The sequence below is a fragment of the Neofelis nebulosa genome, chromosome 6, assembly GCF_028018385.1.
Source record: "Neofelis nebulosa isolate mNeoNeb1 chromosome 6, mNeoNeb1.pri, whole genome shotgun sequence".
NCBI classification, from domain to species: domain Eukaryota; kingdom Metazoa; phylum Chordata; class Mammalia; order Carnivora; family Felidae; genus Neofelis; species Neofelis nebulosa.
Window position 1 is genome coordinate 24,208,803 of NC_080787.1, and position 17,096 is coordinate 24,225,898.

At 43.8% G+C, this 17,096-nt stretch overlaps 1 long non-coding RNA gene across 1 annotated transcript; it reads left to right on the top strand.

The window, feature by feature from the left end:
• The first annotated feature begins 435 nt into the window (after positions 1-435).
• Positions 436-7,453, top strand: LOC131513815 (uncharacterized). Its single transcript, XR_009262810.1, has 3 exons — positions 436-715; positions 1,480-1,720; positions 4,837-7,453. It is a non-coding gene; the product is annotated as an uncharacterized LOC131513815 (long non-coding RNA).
• Positions 7,454-17,096: the final 9,643 nt, after the last annotated feature.

Here is a 17,096-nt window from a genome sequence, read left to right on the forward strand (position 1 = left end):
GACAATAAGTGTTCCTTATGTATCACTGAAGATTTGACAAGGAAGGGTCAAGGGAAAAGATGGAAATGAGGGCACCTTGCAACAGGACTCTATAAAGATGAGGTCTTGTAGTATGCTTTGGTGTGTGCCTGAGGAGCTCCCCGAAGGCCAGGGAGTCTGTGAAAGGAAAACCAGATGGGAAGGTGAGTCACTTCCGACTTTAGCTTTATCTCTATTGGCATTTTACGTAGTGAACATGTATTAGTAGATTACTTGTAAAATTTTAAAATCTGAGAGAGTACAGAAATAGGACTATGGCATTTTATAAAAGAAATATATTCTCTGCTTTAGAAATTTAATGTAAAAGAAGTAATTCATTTGTTTTTCTCTTTGAAGATAGGTCCGTGGTCCTCCATCATTCTGAAATCCCAAAACCTTTTTTTTTTTAATTTTTTTTAACATTTATTTATTTTTGAGACAGAGAGAGACAGAGCATGAATGGGGGAGGGTCAGAGAGAGGGAGACACAGAATCCGAAACAGGCTCCAGGCTCTGAGCTGTCAACACAGAGCCCGACGCGGGGCTCGAACTCACGTACCCCGAGATCGTGACCTGAGCCGAAGTCGGCCGCTCAACCGACTGAGCCACCCAGGCGCCCCCCAAAACCTTTAAAAACAGAGTTTTAACAGAAGTTTTCAGCAAACTTATTAGATGATAAAAACATAACCTTAACTAAGGTTAGTCCTTATTCATTTTCTTTTTTTACGTTTATTTATTGGGGGGGGGGGGGGATGTGCACGTTCATGGGGGAGGAGCAAGAAGAGAGGGAGAGAGAATCCCAAGCAGGCTTCATGCTGGCAGTGCAGAGCCTTGATGTGAGGCTCGATCTCACAAACTATGGGATTATGACCTGAGCCAAAATAAAAAGTCAGACACTTATCTGACTGAGCCACCCAGGCATCCCTTTTTCTTATATTTTTGGTAAATGGCATACTGAGAGCATGCTACATCACACATAATACATGAGCTGTTTTCACTTGTGAAAATGCAAAAAATTCTGGTATATTCTGACCCTGAAATTTTCATATAAGGAACGGTGTACCTGAATACGTGTATTAAATTCATGAAAAAAGCAAATACTCTAGTAGCTCTCTTTCTGGAGATTTAGTCAGGATAAATCCAGGGGCTTCAGGTCTGGTAACTTTCCTGAGAGCATAATTCAGTACAACAAACATTTACTGAGTTGGTACTTGGAGGGGAAAATCAAGATTAACAGGTGATTGTTGTATAATGCAAGGAATTTGCATTATAGTGGGGAATGCACTTCCACTTAAATTTAATATAAATTGCATTGGAGTCAATGTTGTAAGAGGACTATAATCAGAAGGGAAAGATGGGTGAGAGCCCAGAACTCCTGGGGGTGGTGGAAGGGTCTAGACTGAGGGACAGTGAGAGAGAAGACCGGTTAACACTTTGATAACTTAATTCCTTTTTTCTTTAGGAGTAACCATTTGTGTTGTTGGCTTTCTTTCTGCAAGATCTAAGAGGCCCGGTGGAATCAATATTCCCAAAACGCTTCCCAGGGTTATGAGACCTGCTGAAAGTGTAAGCACTGGGAAATGCTGACCCAGTCATTCAAAATTATGGTGAGCAAGAGTCAAGAGTCTTCCCAACCAGAGGTGTCGCTGTTGCAAAGGGGCCCTCTCACCCAGGTTTCAGGAATTACAGTTGTCCCTGAAAAGGTAACTGCTAAAGCATTACATTGATATCAAAACACATGGGTTGTAAAGCCACCAAAATGATAGTAGATGGTGAAGAAAGAAACTGACGATTAAAACATGATGAAAACCAGTTTTTCCACTAAATCTTAAACATGGCAGACCAAGCCCTGAGAGTGAGCAAATGGGAGACTTAGGGATTTTTTCCCCCAAAGCCTCATTTGTGGCAAGGGTGTCTTATGACTTTGGTGCCATTTGTTCCTTTGAAATTGCTTCCTTTTCTTTGTTTCCATTTTTTTTTTAAGTTTATTTATTTATTTTGAGAGAGAGAAAGCACGAGCTGGGGGGCAGGGAGGAGCAGAGGGAGGGAGAATCCCAAGCAGGCTCCTCAGGGTCAGCACAGATCCCGATGTGGGGGCCTGACCTCACGAAACATCATGGCCTGAGCTGAAATCAAGAGTTGGCCACTCAACCGGCCAAGCCACCCAGGTGCCCCTCTTGATTTCCATTTTTATGATTAGCAGCCTACATAGTTCCATAACGTGGATATACCATATCCAGAAGGACAGTGCCAGGAATTCTGCAGGTGGAAGCAATCCCAGGTGATGTAAAGAAGGCGTGGTGTCCTTTAATGGAAGAGAATGTGAGCGTAGGTACCTACGTGTCCAGCATTCCACCCAACACAGGAGAGCAGCTGCAGAATCGGCAAGTGGGAAGCGCCGTCTTCGGGACCTGTGACAACTTCTGTGTACACGTGGCAGATACCGGCTCTGACAGCCTAACTGGAAAGCCCAGACTAGCGTTATAGCCGAGAAAACTGCCCCAGGACTAACAGCAGGACAGAACCTACACCCGCCAAAACCTCAGCGTCTCGGAGCCCCATGTGGTGAGAGTTCTATGGAAAAGGACTCAACACTCTCAAAATTCCACTCAGAGGGAGCTGTTGGTCGTGGCTCTGGGGACGCTAATGGCTGTTGTCATGGTCATCATTTTACTGTCGTGGCGGGTGCCAAACCAAAACAGAAAATGGAGAAGAGAACGTCTATGAAAACCTTTGAAACACACAAAACTTGTTGACTTAGTTGGAGTTGTATTCCTTCTAGCCGTATGCCTTCTTCTGGGCTGTCAAACTCGTAAGATTTGTGGGTGGCAGGATGATGTCATCTGTATTCAACAGCTTGTAGTAATTTCCACTCCCAGCCCCACTCAAAGGTTGAGATTATTGCGGTAAATGGGATCTGAGCTTACAGATGAAAGCCTCACTTTTCTTTTCCATTGAGATCACAATACTGTCCCCTCTAGCAGGATGACAATTGTGCTGTCACCCACATTACATCATACTATCTCCCTCGAAATGGCCTCATCTAAGTGTGTGAGTGCAGCTGTGAAAACAAAACATATTTTACCGTGAGCTTTGTAAATCCTCAAGGCACATATTAATGAGTTTGCCGTTTAAAAGTAATATAAAAAAATGTAACATAAGAGGTGTGGCTGCTGTAAGTGAGTCAGGAACAGGATTCAGGAGGTCAGAAGGCTGTGAGAGATCAGGGCTGGGTACAGTGGCTGGGCCTGGCTGCTGGGCTCTTCTCGTGGTCCTACCTGGTGCATGGAGGTGGCGTTCCACTGCTCCTGGGTAGCCCAGGGAGAAAACTCCTTCCTGCCATGCCAAGCCATGCGTAGACCACATCAAAGGGTGATCAAGTGATTGTATCATCTTCTGAACACAACACTGTCCATACTGCTCTTGAGATCGGAAAGGCTGAGGACCTGCTCCAACTTCGGGTCCCAAATCTGGAGAAGCATCAACAAACAAATAGAACAAATGTACCAGAATCAGATATCGTCACCTGGCAGGGAAAAGCAAAAGAAAGTTCCTGATGTTGGGAATTAGCTTCAGCTGACAAGATGTGATGTTGATAGACAAAACTAAACGTGGATCAAGAGATCAACCAAAGGAAGGCTTGCCTCCTTGATTCCACAACTGGCAAAAGCCATCAAACTCACAGAAATGCGTACTTCGCGGTTACCCCAATGATGTCACCCATGCTTTCTGTGCAAAGCGCCCTTTCCAAGAAGCTGGGGACATACCTGCCCAGTCACAAATGGGGTGGGGTGTGAGGTGTGCGAGGCTGCATGGTGTCATGCTTCCCAGAGGGCTAGCTCTGTGGCTGGAGCTCTCCTAGAAACTTTGCTCGGCCTCTTGCTCTTTGGTCTAGTCTTTTGCTGTGTTAAAATGTGCAGAGAGAAAATAAGAAAAGGAAGGCCACCATAATGTCAGACAAGGGGCACCTCTTTCAAAGAGCTGTGTATGGACAATCAGAAACTGTCTGGTCAGCTGTCACCTGTTCCCAGGATGCATCTCTATCCAAAATGGAAGGATATGCTGAGGCTCATTCTCATCAAGGGAAGGGAAGACTTGCATGGTGTTTCACTTTGCTGGGGCTATGTAACAAAGCGCCACAGACTGTGTGGCTTAAACAACAGAAATTTATCCTCTGACTGTTCTGGAATCTAGAAATCCAAGATCAAGGTGTCAGCAGGATTAGTTTCTTCTGAGGCTCCCCCTCCCCCCCTTGGCTTGTAGATGGCTGGGTCCTCACGTGGTCTTTCCTCTGTGCGTGTCTGGGTCTTAATCTCCTCTTCTTTTAAGGACACCCTTCCTATTAGATTAGGGTCCACCCCATATGACCTCATTTAACTAATTGCCTCAGTAAAGTTCTCATTAACTTAAATACAGTCACATTTTGAGGTCCTGGGGGTTAGGACTTGAACATAGGAGTTTGGGGAACACACAATTCAGCCCATACACAACAGAGACCTCGCACCTTGGAGTCCCTGTCTTCCACCAGCTAAACTCAGGCACATTTACCGGCCTGACTAGACAGGATCGCAGTGGTAAAACTAGGGAGGACCACTCAAGAGCCTCGGAGATCAGACCGTTTGGACTTGGCCTTTTGCATTTTAAAACAGCTCTTAATGTGTTCTACGAGGGACAAAGTTTAAAGCCGCTGTGGAAATTTTTTTTTTTTTCCTAGGGAAAGAGTGGATTTCTTCCTTCACTGCTTCCAAAAGAAGTTTCCAGGGTGTAGGGCATTTCTTAAAATCCATATGAGGTCCTCATTATTGTGTCTGTTTTGCAGACAAAACACTTTGCCAGGAAGTCTTTGGCAGAGGCAGCCCTGTAAGTCAGAAGTTCCAGACTCCTCAAGCCTCAGTGACACAGATGTAAGCGGTTACCAGTGCGGACCCGTGCTGCCTGACTGCACGTAGCGACATGATGCACCTAAGGGCCTGGGCTTCTTCCTGTGATAGAAAAGGGAGGCTACCTCCACGTGTGTAGGGACTTGGCTGGAACAACAGGAGTAGGACCACTATGTTTTGAAAAATGCAAAGAGATTTTTTTAATGGAGCAGAAAAGCTAGTTACATCACTGGGGTTTGCCCATCATTAAATTCATTTGGTTTATTTTATATTATGTCTGACCTGCATGTGTGAGGCTGTAAATTCTTCTATGTTTGGTAAAACACTGAGCAAGAAGGCACAACTGACTACTAGATATTCAATACCTATCTTTTCTTTTCTTTTTTTTTAGAGAGAGAGAGAATGTATGGGGGGGACGGGCAGAGGGAGAAAGTCTGGTTTTTTTTTAATGTTTATTTATTTTTGAGACAGAGAGTGGCAGAGAGAAGGGGCAAAGAGAGAGAGAGTGACAGAGAAACCAAAGTGGGCTCAGCACTGACAGCAGAGAGCCCGATGTGGGTCTTGAACTCATGAACCATGAGATCACATGACATGAGCCAAAGTCAGACACTTAACTGGGTGAGCCACCCACCCTGAAAGAGAGAGAGAGAGAGAGGGAGGGAGAGTCTTAAGCAGACTCCACACTCAGCATGGGGCCCAGTGCGGGACTCGACCCCATGACCCTGAGATCATGACCTGAGCTGAAATCAAGAGCCAGACGCTCAACTGACTGAACCATCCAGACACCCCTCAAGACCTCATTTTTAATGTTGGTCAAAAGGTACACACGTTCACAATTCTCCCATTATTTCTAAGTATGATGACTGAAGACCTGATTTTGTTGCTTTAATGCAATCAATTGTTAAAGTGTTTTAAAGTATGGTTTTCTTTACATGGGTTTTTCGTTTTGTTTTGGTTTGGTTTTTTTTAAAGAGGGAAAAATAGAAGGTAATGACATATACGGAAAAAAACGGATTTGGATCAAAACTCCTTTAAAATTTTTTTTTTAACATTTATTCATTTTTCAGAGTGAGAGAGACAGAGCATGAGTTGGGGAGGGGCAGAGAGAGAGGGAGACACAGAATCCGAAGCAGGCTCCAGGCTCTGAGCTGTCAGCACAGAGCCTGACTCAGGGCTGGAGCTCACAAACTGCGAGTTCATGACCTGAGCTGAAGTCAGACGCTTAACTGACTGAGCCACCCAGGCGCCCCTGGACTAAAACTCCTTAAAGAGAAATTTTTATTTCTATGGAAACACAATTTTAAACACAATTTAAAAAGACAAGTAGGTGAAAATATATGGTGTAAGTTTTTTGGAAAACATTTCTCAAAGTTTCCATAAGTGTCTCTGTTTATAAACAACTTTAAAATTAATTTTGTTGCCTTAGGGGCCAGAAATTTAGATTCAAACAAGGGACATCTGGAGATGCTTAGTAAGTGAAATAGATATTCTGAATGAGGCATCGTTCTGTGGAAGTTAAGAGGAATACACTGATGCTTTAAAAAAAATTTATGTTTATTTATTTTTGAAGGAGAGAGAGAGAGAGAGAGAGAGTATGAGTGGAGGAGGGGGAGAGAGAGAGGGAGACACAGAATGTGAAGCAGGCTCCAGGCTTCGAGCGGTCACCACAGAGCCCAATGTGGGGCTGGAACTCACAAACCACGAGATCATGACCTGAGCCAAAGTTGGACGCTTAACCGGCTGAGCCACCCAGGTGCCCCAGTACACTGATGCTTTTTAGATGCTTAAATATACCAGCACTAAGTTTTGGGTTTTTTTGTTTTTTTTTTTTTACAGATGAATGCTAATTCACCCTGAGTTGATGTACATAAGATTAGTGTTACATTTCTATATTAGCTGTTTATAAAATAAAATATGATAGGGTCTGAGGAGTCTTCCATTGGAAAGTGAAGGCAGTAGCTCTCACTAGAACTTCTCAACTCAAAGCAAACAAACTCATGAATAGGCTCCCTATAATCATGAAGGCAGTGTCTAACTTACAGTCTATTTAATCTACAATGCAGAAAGGGAATGCAAGTTCTAATTTTTCAAGTTTAGAATGTGCAATTTTGGAAAGGCCGTGTTGTTTAAAAGCAAAGGAAGAGGAAGAAAATCCTGCTGTAATCACTGTGCCTAAGATAATTATGCTCTCATTAAAAAAAAAAATGTTCTGAGACTGCTATAGACTGAATGAATATTCATACCCAACCCCCCACCCCCACCCCAGGTTTCATTTGTTGAAATCCTAACCCCACAATGTGATGGTGTTGGGAGGTGGGGACCTTTGGGAGGTGATGAGGTCATGGTGGAGCCCTTGTGAATCGCATCAGTGCCCTCATAAAAGAGACCCCAGAGAGCACCCTCGCCCATTCTGCCACGTGAGGACACAGAGGGAGGATGGCCACCTCCCAACCCGGAAGTGGGGCCTCCTCACCAGGCACTGAATATGCCTCCCCTTGACCTTGGACTTCCCAGCCTCCAGAACTGTGAGAAATAAACATCTGTTGGTTATAAGCCTCCCAGTGTGTGGTTTTCTGTCAGAGCAGCAGACTAAGATGGGCACTTTTGGGTAAGGAGGCTTGGCTTTTGGACACATTTTATTTCTGAACACTCTTCACCCACCAATTCCTAAATAAATAGCCGAAGAAATATAAAACTGGGAAAAGCATCCGCTTACACAGAAAGCTAAGGAAACAAATCATCAAAATGGCAGAAGTAAACTTGTCTCCAAATGCCTGGCATAGCTCCTGGGAAGTAAGAGGGTAAAGTCCTGGCCCCCATGGAGTCTCTGGGCTGGGAGGGCTGAGTGCTGGAGAAAGGGGTGGGCTGTGAGACTAATCTGGAAAGCGCCCGGGGGAAGTCTGGCTGGGTGTGCGCACTGCTGGGATCCCCTGCCAACAGTGGCCTTGCAGGATGCAGAGATCCAGGCTGCTGTGATTAGGGAAGAACTGTGGCTCGAGGCTCAGGAGAGGATGTCTCCTGAAGCGTAAAGGTGATTGTAATTGTGGCAAGCGGCCTGGTGAACCTGGGACCCTTTCCCCAAACAAGAGGCTGCTGGGAGCGTTAGGAGCCGCAGCCCAGGATGGTGGCAGGTCTTTGTGGACACAGTGACAGTTGTAGAGAGAGATGGGGCTCAAGAGGCAGGTATTCAGATGCCAGAGAGGAGGCTTCGCTGGAACCCTGGTGCCCAGCAGAGTGGCTTCCCAGTAGATAGAGGAGAAATTACAGAGACCAAACTCTCTCATTGGCATAGCTGGTGGCTCTGATGCTCTGTCTGCTCCCTTCAGGCTGGACCACTGATTATCAACAATCAGTAAGCAAGAATAAAACTAATATGCTGTCTATGAAAAGATTCTTTATTATGAAATCCCACCAGTAAGATTCAGAGAAAGTGTATATATATTTTTTTAATTTTTTTAACGTTTATTTATTTTTGAGACAGAGACAGAGCATGAACAGGGGAGGGGCAGAGAGAGAGGGAGACACAGAATCAGAAGCAGGCTCCAAGCTCTGAGCCATCAGCCCAGAGCCCGACATGGGGCTCGAACTCATGGACTGCGAGATCGTGACCTGAGCTGAAGTCGGACGCTCACCCAAAAGTGTATATTTTTAAAGAGTGTTTATTTATTTATTTTGAGAGAGAGAGAGAGAATGTGCCAGAACACGATACGGGGCTCAATCCCACCGCCCTGGGATCATGACCTGAGTCGAAATCAAGAGTTGGACACTTAACCAACTGAGCCACCCAGGTGCCCCGAGAAAGTGTGTTATTTTTGAAAAACATTTGTGGCAAAAAATACAATGAATTTCAGACAACTGCTCTTTACTCTCAACTTTAAAGAAATCTGCTCTCCATCAAATTAGATGACCTGTAAAATGATGTGACAGTGGAAGATTATGTTGAGGTATAGGCAGAACCATGCAGAGAAATAAATGAGGTATTGAATATATGTTTTAGAACCAAGCAGATAATGTCAGAGTCAAGATGCATTCGAAGCCCTAAAGAGCAGAATCAACCCTGCCAAAAATTATTTCAGTGACACAGAAGACAGGCTGGGGGCGGGGGGGGGGGGGGGGGGAACATATGTGTGTGTATGTATATATATAATGCAAAAAATAATGAAAAAAAGGAAAAGAAGTATATGTGGGATTTCATGGATATACATGGAGATCCAATATGTGGATAACTATTTCTGAAGAAGGCACCAGAACAAATGGACCAAAACAAAATTCAAACACATCTAAAACTTCCTTAAGACCTAAATCTCCCAATTAAAATAGCTCACTGGGTCCTAGGCAAAATGAAGAATCTCAAACTCTTAATATACCCTCATCAAAGTTCCAAAATTTAGGTAAAATTAAGAACTCTGTTAATGCCCTGATAGAAGATTACATACCAAAAAAAAAAATTTTTTTAAGGGCGCCTGGGTGGCTCAGTCAGTTAAGCATTCGACCTTGGCTCAGGTCATGATCTCACAGTTTGTGAGTTCGAGCCCCACGTCGGGCTCTGTGCTGACAGCTCGGAGCCTGGAGCCTGCTTCAGATTCTGTGTCTCCTCTCCTCCCCCACTCATGCTCTCTCTCTTTCAAAAAATAAAAATTAAAAAAAATTTTTTTAAGAAATGCAAACTGGTCTCAGAATTCCTTTTTTAAAAAAATAATATAGGTGGTAAAATTTATAAATTTTGTAGATAAAATCCATTAAAAAAAATACAGAGATGATGCAATCAATGTCCATAGAGTTTTGAGGGAGAAACTTCATGACCCAAAATTCCTTATGTAGTTGAGCTGTCTCTCAGTTGCCAAGAACATAAAAGCATTTTCTGAGATTCAAGGGCTCAAAATATACAATTCATGTACTTTTCATGGCACAATGAATACTCAGAGAAGTAGTCCTTTGCTACTCAGATGTCTTCAATCCAGCAGCATCACATCATCTGAGACCTTGTTGGAAAGGCAGAATCTCACTCAGGCTTCACCTCAGCCCTCCTGAACCAGATTCTGCATTCCAACAAGATCTCCATGTAATTGATATGCATATTAAAGTTCCAGAAGTACTGCTCTAATAAACCAAGTAATTAATCAAAATGTAAGCCCCACACACAAACAGTAAAGTCACAGCTGAGAACTGCAGTGAACACTTAAATACCATAGAATAAAATCTTAATAAATGTATATTAAAAGTCTACATACACATTTTATAATATAAAAGCATAACCTGAAAATTAATGTCTACAATTTAACATAAATAGAGAAGAAGAGTTAATGACAGGAAATAAAATGAGCCTGTTATGTCTTTATGGTTCAAAGAGATTCAGTAGAATTTATTTGAGATGTTTTATCCTTGATGTGATAGACAAATATGTATATATTCAAATATGTTCTTGAAACTCTTAAATGAAACCTAAATTATAAATTAGCCATGTAACAAACTACTTGAGAGGGAAAAACTCATAATTCATAATGTAAAAGAAAAAAATTAAAAATTGAAGAATGAACCAGAATACATTCTTTGTGGAAATAAATGCAAATGGGACAAGCTCCCGTATTCAAAGAATTAGTCAGATTTTTGTCAATGAAAATAGTTTTATTGCTTATCTTTAAAGAAAATGGGAAGTACAAAGCAGACACAAAAACCCTCCTGGGATTCCATTATGCGCAAATAATCACTATAAATGTTCTAATGATCATCTTTCCACAAAATAATTCAGTTTTTACAAATGGGGCAATACTACACGTGTAGTTTTGAAACCTACCCATTGGAAATGATGTGTATAGGTATATTTGTTATTGTTATTTGTTTGGTGTGGCTTGATGTAGTTTGTTAATTTTGAGAATTTTGTTTTCAGTATTTTTTCTGCAAAGTTCTCTCTCCTCTTTGAAGGCATTTTTCATCTGAGACATTATGGTTTTCTTCCCCCTAGTATTTCACTTTGACTTTCCCTTACAGTTCCCATTTATCTGCTAAAATTTCTCATCTCCTATGACTATTGTATACTTTTTTCCCCTACAGCATCTAACATATGAATTATACGTATTGTAAATTCCTTATCTGATAGCTCCAATATGTGGTTTACCTCCGAATCTGGTTTTATTTATTGTTTTGTCTCTTGTTGACTTCGGTTTTTTAATTTATTATTATTACTATTTAATCTCGTGCACGTGTCTTGTAATTTTGGGTTGAATGTTGAATTGAATGGAATTGAATACACTTTGTTTGAATATCGTGCATAGTATAGTCAACATTGAGGTAGTGTGCCTGCAAAGGGGCACACCTCTTCTGTTAGACCATTAGTGTTGGGGATTAAGGAAATAGACTCAGGAGTTCAGGGAGGTTTGACTTGGGCCGGTGTTATGGTTACCTTCCATGCACCATTGGTTTCAAGTCCTCTAGCATTACCTTGTGCTTAGGGTGGGGCTGGGGTTCCAGACGGTTTTTCTCAGTGTTCCTGTTCCACCGTCAACTTTCAGTCTTCTTTGTTTGCCTATGCCAAAGAAGGGGACGTTGCTCCCCATGCTCTTGTCCCCTCCCCAGAAGTTCTTGCTTATTACTTGGTGCTTGCTAGCCTGGTGGTGGGGAGAGGGAAGGGGCAGGTGTTCTGCCCCTTCTGTTGTGCTGGTCCAGCTCAGTCTTAGCCTGGTTCTGTCTGCCTGGGTCTCAAGGGTGGAGCTCTCCTAGTGACCCTACCTCTCTTACCCATGATAGCCAAACTCTCCTGTATCCCTGGTGAGTCTTGTATGGGCCAGTTCCCTGCCCCTCCTTCAGATGTGGGAGATCTCTCTTCATACTGGTATATGATTCTGGACCCAGAATTGCTTACTGCTCCTTCTTCAAGGGTAGAGGATGTCCCTTTTTCTTTTACCTATCCCCTAGCTGCCCCAGTTTCCCAGTGTCTCAGGAAATTGAAACTTTAAAAAAAATTGTTTTTAACGTTTATTCATTTTTGAGAGAGAGAGAAACAGAGCATGAGCTGGGGAGGGGCAGAGAGAGAGGAAGACACAGAATCCTAAGCAGGCTCCGGGCTCTGATCTGTCAGCACAGAGCCTGACACAGGGTTCAAACTCACAAAGCTTGAGATCATGACCTGAGTCGAAGTCAGATGCTTAACCAGCTGAGCCACCCAGGTGCCCCAAAACTTTTTAATAGGGGAGAAGAGTCCAATCAGGTTTTTGTGCCTTTCCTATAATAACAGCCACTCCTGCCCCAAGTCTTGGTCTCCTGTTCTGCTCCCACCAACCACTTTCTCGGGAGCCTCTGGTGGAGGTCCGTGTAAAAGATCCTGTGTATGGGGGCACCTGGGTGGCTCAGTCGGTGGTGGCTCAGTTGGTTAAGCGTCTGACTCTTGGTTTTGGCTCAAGTCATGATGTCACAGTTGGTGATACGGAGCCCCGCGTCTGGATCTGTGCTGACAGCAAGGAGCCTGCTTAGGATTCTCTCTCTCTCCCTCTCTCTCTGCCCCTCCCCTTCACTCGCTTCTTCCTCTCTCAAAATAAATAAACTTAAAGAAAATTAAAAAAAAAAAAAGACCCCCCACTTGTGAGTGCAAACTCCATTTGTGTCTGTGCTCTCGGGTTTGTACTCACACTAGCCCACACTTGGCCTTTGCAATTCATTAAAAAAATTTTTTTAAGGTTTATTTATTTTGAGAGAGAGAGAGAGAGACAAAAAGGGAAAGAGAGAATCCCAAGCCAGCTCCACACTGTCAGCACAGAGCCCCCTGTGAGGCTCGATCTCATGATCTTTGAGATCATGACCCGAGCCAAAACCAAGGGTCAGATGTTTAACTGACTGAACCATCCAGACACCCTGCAATTCACTTTAAAATCTAACTGAATTCTTCTTACCCACAAGTATGGTCCCAGCATTTCTTCCCCCTATGCTCTGCTATAGATGAGCCCATGCTTGTATTTCATCTTTCCTTGCACGAGCCTGAAGGATATTTGTTTTGTCCTGTGGCTTCAGTTCTCTGGTAAGTTCATGAAAAGTTAGTGTTAGAGTTTATCGTGGTTTTTTCTGTTGTCAGGGTGGGGAAATATTTTTTTCCTGCTTTTTACATCCTAGGTGGAACTAGGCATGGTTTGGAATGCTTTACGTGTAATAACCCACGGCTTCCTTACAACAACAAACCTATTAGGTGGATACTATTCTAGTCCCTATTTAGCAGATAAAGGAACTCAAGCACAGCAAATTTTAATTACCCAAGGTCACATAGCCAGAAGGGCTAGAGCCGAAATGCCAATCGGAGTTGTCTGATACAGTGGCTGCACCACTCACCACTAAAATATACTGTTATGCACATTGTGCATTGTGCATGGTCTGAATATAGGTTTGCTTTTTTGTTTTGTGTTTTTGTTTTTTTTCTCAGTCCCCTCCTAAGGGATAGCGGGGTTTTTTCCAGTAGTTTGCTATTATAAACAATGCTGCAATGAACTTGTGAAGTTACCTCCCAAAGAAATTTAAGGTCCTCAACTTATTGCTGGGTCGAAGGGTATGCTTATTTAAATTTGAACTATCTATTGCCAAATTGCAACTAAGAAACATTTTTTATTTTTTTAATTAATATTTTTGAAATATTTATTTGCTTTTGGGGGAGCTCAAGCGCAGAAAGGGCAGAGAGAGGGGGACAGAGGATCCGAAGTGTGCCCTGTGCTAACAGACTTGACAGGCTGACAGCAGTGAGCCCGATGTGGGGCTTGAACTCACGAACTGCGAGATCATGACCTGAGTTGAAATCCGATGCTCAACTGACTCAGCCCCCCAGGTGCCCCAAGAAGCATTTTTTTTTAAATTAAATTTAAACTTTTCCAATTACAAAATTACAAAAGTGATATGAAGGCAGAATTATTGCAAAAAAAAATCAGATGACAACTGTTACACACACACAACCACAGCCCACTCCAATCCCGCCCCTCTCCTTGTATCGGCCACTATCACAGTTTAGCATGTATAGCACATAGGATTTTGAAAAGCAGAGAGAGAGAGAGAGAGAGAGAGAGAGAGAGAGAGAGAGAAAGCACATTTCATGCAGAGAGCACAGCACAAGCAGCATCTGGCAGAGGCAATAGGGAAAGCAGCCTATCTGGAACAGAGTTACACGATGCTAGAGACAAGCTAGTAAAAGTGGAGGGAGCTGTGAACTGCAGGCAGAGGATTTGTGGAGTCGTGGAGTAGGAGATACAGAGCTGTTCTTTATGTGGGGGCAAAGCAGTGATGTGACAAAACTGGCTTTTAGGTGATTTTAGACTATATTAATCTGCTTCTTATTTTAAAATGATTATTTATTAATTTATTGGCCATTAATTATTAGATTATCTTGGCCAAAATTGGTGACCATGGAACTGGTAGTAACTACTGAGATCCTGGGGAGAGCACCCAGGCAGGATGTGGTGAAGGCCTGAGCTGAAGAGTGGTAGTCGAACTCGGGGTACCCGGGTGGTCCAGGTAGTTAAGCGTCCCGACTCTTGATCCTGGCTCAAGTCATGATCTCATGGTTCGTGAGTCTGAGTCCCACGTTGGGCTCCACACTGACAGCATGGAGTCTGCTTGGGATTCTCCCTCCTTCTCTCTCTCTTTCAAAATAAATAAACTTAAAAAAAAAAGTGGTAGTACAACTAGAGAGAATGTGTGGAATGAGAATTCTCAATAAACTGACAGGTGACCTACTGGAAATTACCAACATATCAAAGACATAATGAACTTGTGTATTGTACAGATGGCTGAACATTGTAACTTCTTAAGATAACTGTCCTCTCCATTTACTCAGCTTAAATTCCATACTCAAGAGCTATCGTTTCTTCCCTCCCTACACTCTCACCCTGTTTTCCCCTCTGCCTTGCTACCTCACTTGACTAAACCACCAACCTGGCCAAATTCAACTGCAGTCCCCTGTGGTTGCCCCACACAGCAGATTTTCTGCAGAGGTGAGACTGGAGAAAATCCGGGAATGTCACATTGACTTCAAATGGGTCTTCAAGGCCACCAGGCAATCATACCAAACTGCCCTGGTCCTTCACACTCTCATCCCTTTCTAGACCTTGATTTCAGACTTCTCTTCCCTCCCAAACCTCCCATACTTTCCCCCCCCCCCCATCTTTGGTCTCAGTTCATGACATTGCTTCCCATTTCCGTGACAAAGTAGAAACAACCAGAAGAGAATCGATGTGGGTTCCCACCACAACCACATCTACCCACCTCTCCAGATCATTGCCCACCCCTGGGCCTGCCCTCCTCTTATTACAGGCAACTGGTGGTGTTCCTTGGGTTAGCCAACCTCTCCCCCTATACAGCTGGTGACACCCCCATACACACTCACTCAGAAACAGCGCCCCAGAACTTCTCCCTTCTCTCTCCTATACCATCACTGTGTCCTTCTTTTTTTGGATCAGCCTAGAAATGTGCTGGTTTTTCTTCCATGTTAAAGAAACAAAACTCTCTTGGCCACACTCTCCCCTCCAGTTACTGTTGTGTTCCTTTGCTTTTTTTTACAATAGAAGTTCTCGAATGTGTGTGTGTGTGTTTAATTTTTTTTTTTTTTAATTTTTTTTTCAATGTTTTTAATTTATTTTTGGGACAGAGAGAGACAGAGCATGAACGGGGGAGGGGCAAAGAGAGAGGGAGACACAGAATCGGAAACAGGCTCCAGGCTCCGAGCCATCAGCCCAGAGCCCGATGCGGGGCTCGAACTCACGGACCGCGAGATCGTGACCTGGCTGAAGTCGGACGCTTAACCGACTGCGCCACCCAGGTGCCCCTGTTTTTAATTTTTTTAAGAGAGAGAGAGATTGCACAAGGGCAAGGGAGGAAGAGACAGGAGAGAGGGAATCTTAAGCAGGCTCCACATTCAGCGCAGAGCCCGACATGGGACTCCATTGCACAACCGTGAGATCATGACCCGAGCCGAAATCAAGAGTCGGACACTTAACCAACTGAGCCACCCAGGCGCCCCTTGAATGTGTTTTTATACTCATTTCTCTGACTCCCCTCCTCCTGCCCCTCTTGAAGCCAGTCAAATCAGATTTTTGCTACCATCTCTCCACCCAGACTACCATGTTCAAGCTCGCTGTGACCTAAACATTGCCAAGTTCAGAACCAAGCGTTAATACCCAATCACACCTGACCCGTCAGGAGGATAACCTGCAAATGTGCTATCCAAACTGGGACATATATGAAAGGAAATGGGGTATGAGTAATGATTACACTTGTTCCCCCGGTGCAAAAGGGGATCGTCCAGGGCAAGCAAAGACATATTAGCAGATTTGCAACATCTGCTCCCTCCCTCTTCTTTGAAACATTTCTACTCTTGGCCTTCAGGGCAAGAGTTATCAGGCTGTCCTCCTAACTTGCTGGTTGCTCCCTGTTAGTCTTTGTTTTGTTTTGTTTTTTACATTCCTCCTCATCTGCTGGTCTTCTAAATGGTGAGAGGTCTCAGGGCTCAGACCTTGAACCTCTTCTCTTGTCTAGACTCTCTCCCACAGGGATCTCATCCTAGCTCACGGCTTTAAATGCCATCTACATGCTAATCGCTCTCAAATTTATATCTGGCACATCTCTCCCCTGAACTCGAATATCCAACTGCCTACTCTGTGTATCTACAGACATCTTCAGTTTCATGTGTTCTATTTTGAGTGACTATATACCCCCCAAACCTGTTTCCCATCAAAGTGAAAGACATCTCAATCCTCCCGGTTGCCCCAGCTAAAAACCTCAATGTCATCCTTAACTCATGTCTTTGTCACACAACCCTTATCTGCTCAAGCAGCAACTTCTACTGGCATTTAACATTGAAAAGTGTGAGTCACCAGATGGGGTGGCCGCAATCGTGCCCTAATCGTACCTTACCTCCGCCCCCCTGCCCTCTTCGTGTTCCTCAGTACAACTCTCCGCACAATGTTGCTGGACAGGAAGTCAGGCCTGTCATGGTTCCTGCTGAAAACCCTCCAATGACTTCCTTTCTCATTCATGAAAGCAAGCATTCTCACTCCGACCTGCCTGACTCTGGCTGCACCTCTCTGACCGCCTCCCTCAATATGTGCCTCCTTTGTCTGTTCGGCTGAGTCCTCCGCAGGGTTGCTCTGCTTCCAAACTGTCACCTCTGTTACCCCCTCACTGCCCTCACGTCTTTACTCAGAAACCACCTCCCCAGTGAGCCCTTCTTAACACA